Raw genomic sequence first — 8,692 nt, 5'->3', positions numbered from 1 at the left:
CTCTTTCTTTCTTTCTTCTTCTTTCTTTCTCTTTCTTTCTTCTTTCCTTCTTTCATTTTTTGTTTTGTTTTGTTTTCTTTCTCTGTGTTTCAGTCTGGATAGTTTTTACTAATATTTCAGTTCACCAGTCAGCTCTTCAGTTTTTCTAGTATGCTCCTAAACCCATACATAATTTCTTTTTTTTTTTTTTTTTTTTTTTTTTTTTTTTTTTTTTTCCATACATAATTTCTTAATTTCAAAGTATTTATCTATACGTTCTATAATTACCACTTGATTTCTATATAAATATATTTGATTGATTTATATATAAAATATTATATATGTGTATATATATCATATGTACATTATAAAGTATTATATATAATGTATATAAAATATTATATATAATGTATATATATACACTTTATATATAATGTATATATATTATATATATGTGTGTGTGTGTGTATATATATATATATTCCAGTAATCTGGTGAAGTTCCCCATCTTGTCATTAATTTTCCTTGACATATTAATCATATGTATTTTAAAGTTAATGTTTGAAAGCTTCAGTAATCTGGGCCACCTTCAAACTGTTTCTGTTATCAATTGTTTTCCTTAGTCCTTTTCTTAGATTGCCTGTTAGCATTTCCCTGTGTGTCAGGCACTGTTATAAAACATGATAGAGGCTTTGGATATCTTCCTCCAGAGGACATTCACCCAGTCATGTCTCAGGCTTCCTTCTGCAATAGAGGGAGATCACCCAAGTCCACAATCACCTATGCTAACTGGAGCCTGCCTGTTGTACATTTAATGCTTGATCTATTTCAGGCTTACCTTTTCCCAACTTGCCAGGTTCTGAACTCCAATTTATTTTCAGAAAATGTAAATATTCAACGTTGTGAGATTGTCAAAAGTCCCATTAAGCAGCTTAGCTACTTTCCACTAGGATTTTTGGCATCTGTCTCAGTGTATAATAAGAACTGGAAAATAATGTGAAGAGAAAGCCAGGCAGTGTCTTGTCCAACCTTCTCTGTACAACTCTTCTCTTGAGGATGTCGGTTATACAAATTTTGTCTGCTGAGGCAGCCAGGCCCAAATCCCATCTTTCTCTCCCTCTTTTAGGAAACTGCTGACTGCTGTACAGCTTCTCTGCATCACATTGGTTGTCCTCTACCAAACTTCTTAGCCACTCACTCTGTGCCCTGCCAGACTTCCAAAGGGCTCCAAGGAGGAAAGTGAGGTTTGGGGTTTGGGAAAGGGTTGTTTGGGTTTATCTCTAAATCTTCCGTTTCAGGAGTTAGGCCACCTGCTGTCTCAGATGCCTCAGGAGCCCTTGCTGCCTTTCCATGTATGCATATTTTTCTGTTTTATTTTGTTTTGTATTTTTCCAACTTTTCAGAAACCCTGGAATATTCTAGCTTGTGGTTTGGATGGTAGATTCCAAATTTATCTTTATATATATAAATAACTAATGAGTCTTAATAGAGTGTCATGTATGTCCCAGTAATAACAGTGTGTTGATTTATAATTATGATTAATCCAATCTGTGCGACTAAACTTCGAGACAGAAAGTAAAAAGAATTAGATGACAAGTGCCATCTATACTTTAAGCCAACCTCCTAATTACAGCAGGCAGGGCGTTGAGGTTTAATTACTGCAATCCTAACAATCACATAGGGCACCTAGTATTTAAATATGTTGTAAAATTGCAGAGTTTTAAGATTACAAGTAGCCCTGATTAAAAGAGTCAGAATGCATCTTCCATGTCCTCCAAAAGCATTCAATGAACCACACTCTCTCTAGCATTTTACTAACAGTCAAGACAGGCCTGTGATTAGAGTCCTGTAGCTTCATATGAAATCAATGTCCACTTCCTGTAGAAAGGATTTAATTTGTGTGTCAATCTTGTGAATATAAGATTCGATCAGGACCTTCTAGTGAATGAAGAATGAGACTCCCTCTCCTCCCTTTCCCCCATAAACAAACACTGCATAAAAGCTTTGAAAAATGACATTAGAAGAAAGAAACTTGGATGATTGTCCCATGCTTTGCATACTTAAGGATTTGTTTACGCTAAAACATTCACAGCTTCCCATATGTGTACCCAACAGACATTTCAGTACTTCTTAACTTTAGAAAATGTAAAATGACCAAAACTACTATATATTCAGGAGTACTTTCGAGTAAAATCGTACTTTAATAATAAGCATATCGTTTATATATATGAAATGGTGGAGCATTTATGTAAGAGACATAAGCTTTTAAATCTAAAAATATTCTTTATACTCAGCAGGTTGAAGTATAAAAACTAAATGAAAGTGTGTAGAAGAATGATGAAAGTTAGTGCAGAAACACTATTACCTCCTTATATATTAATATTAAGTTCATGATTACTATAACATTTCATCAACCAATCAAAAAATTAGAGAAGAGTGCGTCATATTATCATTGAGCTAAAACAACAGAGCACACACACACACATATACATATAATCAGTAAAAAAATATGTGATTTCATAAGACATGATTTCTGTATTGCATTAAGAGAAAAATGATATTATTCTTACATTCAGACTACTTACCTAACATTATGTTTTGATTTATGTAAGACAGTTTTAAGTGGAACTTCTTAGAATACTTTGAGACATTTTTTTTTTTCATCAGAAATATTGTAAGTGCTGTCCAAATGTTGGAAAAGAATAGTTCAGGGCTTAAAAAAAAAACAAAAGATCACTTCATCCCAATTGGATATTTAACATTCCCTCAACTGGTTGGCAATTTTGCATTTATTCCTGGTTTGGAAACAAATATTTCTAGCTCCAAATGGAATAGGGTGCTGAAATAATATGATAATCTGTCCCTTTTGAAAAAATTAACATATTTTTTTAGGTTTCATGCCAAAGCACTTTGTTAAGGTGTTTCTATTTTTGCTTTTCCTTTTGTTTTTGTCTTTTAGAAGGGCAAAACCTCTCAGATTTTTAAACCTTTTGTTGTACTTCCTAGGGATTTTTTTTTTGTACTACTTTTTTTGTTTAAATCTTGTTAGAAGTTGATCCGCAACTATCTATCTAGCCATCAAATCCATGAAATTAACAATTTTAATCTCTTGATTAGCTATAAATAATAGTGAAACTAGGACTATATACCAATTGTTGAGTGAACTGGTATAAATTAACCTCCCCTTCCCTGTTGGATTCTTTAAAATCTATATTCTAATAACTAATAATTTCAGATTCTATTTACTTCCATTGGATTAAAAGCTCCACAAAGGTAGTAACAATAACTCTGAGCTTTATGCAAAAGTTGCTCATTAAACATTTATGGGATTTAATTGATCAATATTTTTGTTATACTCCAGGTTGGCTAACCTAAAGAAACAGTTGATATATTCACAAGGACACAAAAGCACTCCAAATTCCCATGGAATTAATGGAATTAATCCCAAATGATTTCTGGCAACACAGATTCATAAAGTACTCTGAAATTCTTAGAGGAATGGCTTCCTCAATTTATATATTTGTAGACTTGTCCCTTATAAGTCCTGCTGTATCAGGCTCTGGGTTTTGGATCATGGGTTTGAGAAGAGAGCTACTGAATTACTGTTAAGTATCATTGAATTTAAATGCAAAAGCTGTGGTCTAACTATGATTTTACCCAAATTACTATTTTTGTCAAGTAAAAAATAATGATGAAATATATTTGTTGAGCCATTAGCATGTGCTGTGCATTATTACATGGTTTCATAATAAACTCATTTAATTTCATTTAGAGGAGATGGTTACTTTGATTAATAAAATACATGTTCTTCTAACTGCGGTTTCACAGAACTTTTAGATCATTATTTTTTTTCTATTGATGAATTTTAAAATAATATAGATGACTTTAAATAATATGCATGACAATGAAAAGGGAATCTCATATTCAAAATATTGAAAAAGGGATCCCTGGGTGGCGCAGCGGTTTGGCGCCTGCCTTTGGCCCAGGGCGCGATCCTGGAGACCCGGGATCGAGTCCCACGTCGGGCTCCCGGTGCATGGAGCCTGCTTCTTCCTCTGCCTGTGTCTCTGCCTCTCTCTCTCTCTCTCTCTGTGACTATCATAAATAAATAAAAATTAAAATAAATAAATAAATAAATAAATAAAGCTAAAAAAAAAAAAAAAAAAGATTTTTTTTTCAAAATATTGAAAAGTACTAGAATTGTCCAATGGCTGCTCTACAATTTGAGTACTAGAATTGTCCAATGGCTGCTCTACATGTACTATTTCTTTCAGAGAAATTCATTTTTTGTGACTTTTTAAAAATTCAAATTCAATTAATTAACATATATTATTAGTTTTAGAAGTAGAGTTCAGTGATTCGTCAGTCTTTTATAATACACCATCTAATATAATACCCAGTGCTCATTACATCACATGCCCTCCTTAATGGCCACGAAATTTATTTTCTAAAACCTAAGTTCTATGTTGTATTCTTTTCACCCTAAAATACAGCTGAGTAGACGCCATTAACTAATTTAAATAATTACCAAGAAGAAAACTTTCAGTTAGTGGGCACCTTCTAGAATAAACCCGGTTGTCTTTTCTTTTCTATAATCCAACACAACGAGAAATCCAAACAAATATACGTCTTTAGGTAATAGTTACCCTAAATTAGAAGCTTTTAGGTTTCGACTCCATTTGTATGTCCCCATTTCTTAAGGTAACTATGTATCCATAAAAACTTATCCATCTTCCAAGCAGAAACTGCTTCAAAGATCTTTTATTCTTAGGTAAGGAGTGCATGAATCACTAATTACAAAGCATTTCTCAGCTTTCCCACGTACTTTCATCTTGTGAAGAGATTAATAGCCATCCTTGAGACAACAGCTGCTTTCTATTCATCAGAGAGAAGCCAGTGGCTGGCAGCTCTCCTCGAGGACTAAGGGAAGATAGGACATGGGCTTAACTGCATGGTTCCTAACCTGAATGTGGAGACAAAACAGAGAGCTTCAGGCTCTGTGGAGTCCCCGAAGATTGTGATTGATTTTTCCCCGTTGGGTGAATATACCCATCATATCTTTAATTGTATGCCGCTCATTCTATTTTCTGTGTTTTCGGTCTAAAGCCAGAGCAACCCTACAGACCATCGTGCCTCACGCTGCTTTCGTATCTACGTAGTCTAGGAGCTGGCTTGATGGTTTTTCGCAGTGTCTTTCATCTTCTCTAATATTTTAAAAAAGAAATTAATTCTTCATTCTCAAGATTATGCAATTTTAAAAACGGAGAACATTAGAGAACTAATTTAAACTATATTCTACAGTCAACTTCTGGTTGGGAATTAAGCTGTAATGCCTGTGCTATAATCACTTCAAAATATATTTGTCAAAAAAAGGAATTCATCAGAAGATTTGGGGAAGATGGTACTGTAGGAAGCACCTGGGATCTTTTACCTCACCCAAGACAAAAATTGCATGGCAGGATCTGTCCAATGTAAGGAACTCTAGAGTCTACTGAAGACTTGCAACATCCTGGGGAAGACTTAATAACTTGTGGTTAATTCAGGGCAATTTTGCCTGAGCACAATAACAGTTACCCATCCTCCCCACCCCACCCCACCCAACAGCCAGGTCTCTGCAGACAGATAGTCTACAACTACATGAATGAATCAGTCAATCAATCAATGAATGGTTAAACAAAAAAAAATCACAGGCCCAAAATGGCATCAGTTAGGTTAAGGCCCCAAGTCACTAACCTGACTGCAGTTTCAACCCCCCAGAACTTTAACCTCTAACCTGTCAACATGGGAATCTCCTGGTCTGCACTAGGAAATTACTGATAAACCCCTTAGGAGGGTGACTTGTGCCTAAAACAACACATTTGTTGCTAATAACTCATTTTTTCACTTCCTCTCTACCTTTCAAAACCTCTCCTTTTCTGTAGCCCTACAGAGTTCCCCTCTGCTTGCTGGAGGGACGCCGCCTGATTCAGGCATCAATTAATAAAGCCAATTACATTTTAAAAATTTACTCAGCTGAATTTTTGTTATTTAACAGTATATACTTGGGCAATTATAGAGCGTAATCCCCATGGTAACCACAAGAAAGGGGCTTTCAGAGGAAATAATTTACATAAGGACAAAGATTTTTTTTTTTTTAAGCAGATAGATCCAAGCTTGTTACAAGCTTTTAAGTGGATCAATCCAAGCAGATAAATCCCAAGATTGTTTAGGATATATACGTGAACCCCTTGGCTATTTTTTTCAGTGCCCTTCTCATTGTTGAATTCTGTAAAATGTCAATATTTTACATTCTTCCACTCCAACCAGGCAGGTATCATTTTCTCAATTTTTTTTTTTTTTTCCTGGAAGGAATTCCCAACACAAAGTTTCCCTAGTCAGCAAAGAAGGGCTGTTAGAGAGCATAACATTCAAGCTGTTTGGGTGCAAAATTAATGCACCCATCCTTTCTGCTTCTAGGGTAGAAATGGAGTTACTCCAGCAGCTGAATGTTACATCCTCAGGTTGTTGGGAAATTAATCCTGAATTTGCCAGAGGGGACTAAAAATACAGTTAATAGGAAAAGTCTGGTAAATAGCCTTTGCAGCTCAAAGATTCAAAGAATTAACCTAGACAGAAAGGTTTGAGCTGGCTTAAAATTTCAATAGGTTTCTTACATGCTAAATCTAATAACCAGAGAGTAGAACATAAGGGACTTGAAAGACACCATCAGGCTATGTAATACAACCAGGAGGTTCAACCATCGTTTACCGGCATATACATAAAAATGGAATATGAAAGTTAAAGCCAAGATTTACAAGAACACAGAAGCAAGAATTCAAAAGCTATGGAGGAGCCAGCTCTCTGAGGGTCACTAGCACAAAGATCTCTCCCATGACAATGTCTTCCATGAAGATTCAGTGTCTTTTACTGAAGAACTGCTGGTGCTGGGAATTCTCCAGGGTAAGAGGAGGCATCCAGTTCTCTGCTCTTCCTAGATATTCCTGCAAAAAAGATTTGCCTGTGGGATTTGCTCAGGAAATGAGTGCAGCAAGTGACTGTGGGTGCCCCCATCAGTTCTGTGGCACTTCAGCAGTCAGGAGGCTATGTCGGTCGCCACCATTGGAACAGAGTTCTACGCTTTGAACTGGGACAATCATTCTGCAGTTGTTCAGTAGATAAAGACAAGAAAAACAACCGAGTCAATGATGGAAGGTAGATCATGCTGGGAGATAGTTGCTGTGTGAGGAAAATGCCCCAGCAGTTCTGGAGCAGCACCAGGGGTCCTGGAACTCCCTCTTTCCTGGCCACCATGTGGACAAGTACTTTGACCAGGTGGACATCTCCAATTGGTTGGATTGGTCCCTGGTCCACAAAATCTTCTGCAACACGGACAGCCCGTCCTACTCTGCAGATGCCTTTGACAACCAGCAGACAGGAAAGATCTGTGTGTGCCTTTTCATTATTCTTCTTAATATTGCTGGTATTTCTTTTCATATTATGTAACCAGTTAAGCTGCCTCTTCCTCAAGTCACATAAAAAGGTCCTTATTTGTCAAGTAAAAAACTGTCTGATGTTAATAAACAAAAACAAACAAAATAAAACAAAACAAAAACAACTACTTAGCCATAGAACTCAATCTGTATGTTAATTATAATTTGGAAGAAAACATTTAATTTTAAGATCTATTTTAGGCATAGCTATTTATTTTTCCACTTGACAATACAGAATGCTATCTCCTAAAAACTAAAGAAAAAATATGAGGATAATACAAGAAAGGTTTTTCCTTACCTCTATTCTTTACAGTAGATGTGTTATATTTCTATAATCCTGCAATCACATTAGAGTAACTCAAGACTGAAATTACATGTACATATCTGCTCCTATAGAGTAAGAGTTAATAACATATTGTATAAAGTCTCATATATGGAAGGCTTGCATCAGAAAGTCAAGAAAAACACACATTCTATGTCATTCATATAACTTTTGGAAAAATGCAAAAATACTATTCATGAAAAGTAATATCAAATAAGGTATAAACTTTCATAGATTCAGATTCTATCGGTTTTGTCATATATCTTTGAGAGTGAGTATTTGAAATCCAGTTGTATCTGACTTACCTACTACAATAATATATATTCAATGTTATTCTAAAATGTGCTTGGAATTATATAGTAGGATGTAAGTTTCCTGGTCTTGGGGTATATATATTGAAGGATTTTAATAATCAATATATAAAATCTATTTCTATGGAATAATCTGATTTGATTTTTTAAAAGAATTTTAAATTAGTATAACTCCTATGGTCTTATAAAAAAGAAATATTGGCTGTGTACTGTCTGAAATAAGACAACCCTGTCCCAAATTAATTCTAGATCCCATCTGCTAGTACAGAATTGGCCTTGTAATCCCCTAGCCTTGGACTCTGTTACCACATTGACTGATGCTGCATTGAAGTAGGCATCTATTATTGCTGTAGGTTAAGGCAAAATTGGGAGAAATTGTAATAATATCACCTTGTGAGTGAGACAGCACTATACTTTAGAGATTAGTAAACAGAAGTCCCCAAAACTTAAATAACTTGTTTGAAGCTAAATGGCTTATTTGCAGCTAAACAGTTTTAGCTTTGAAACAAAATCATTTTATTTCAAGCTTTATTATAGTGCCTTTTGCAATTGTAGACATCAAAACATGAAATGTTAACTCATTCTAGTTCTTCTGTAAAATGTTAGTGAGA

At 35.0% G+C, this 8,692-nt stretch overlaps 1 pseudogene; it reads left to right on the top strand.

Annotated features, from left to right (window-relative positions):
• Positions 1-6,855: 6,855 nt before the first annotated feature.
• On the top strand, positions 6,856-7,461 carry LOC118351298 (regucalcin-like; annotated as a pseudogene).
• The last annotated feature ends 1,231 nt before the right edge of the window (positions 7,462-8,692 follow it).

Source organism: Canis lupus, chromosome 18 (genome assembly GCF_003254725.2).
Source record: "Canis lupus dingo isolate Sandy chromosome 18, ASM325472v2, whole genome shotgun sequence".
Taxonomy (NCBI): Eukaryota; Metazoa; Chordata; class Mammalia; order Carnivora; family Canidae; genus Canis; species Canis lupus.
This window is presented reverse-complemented; position numbering and strand designations above follow the sequence as displayed.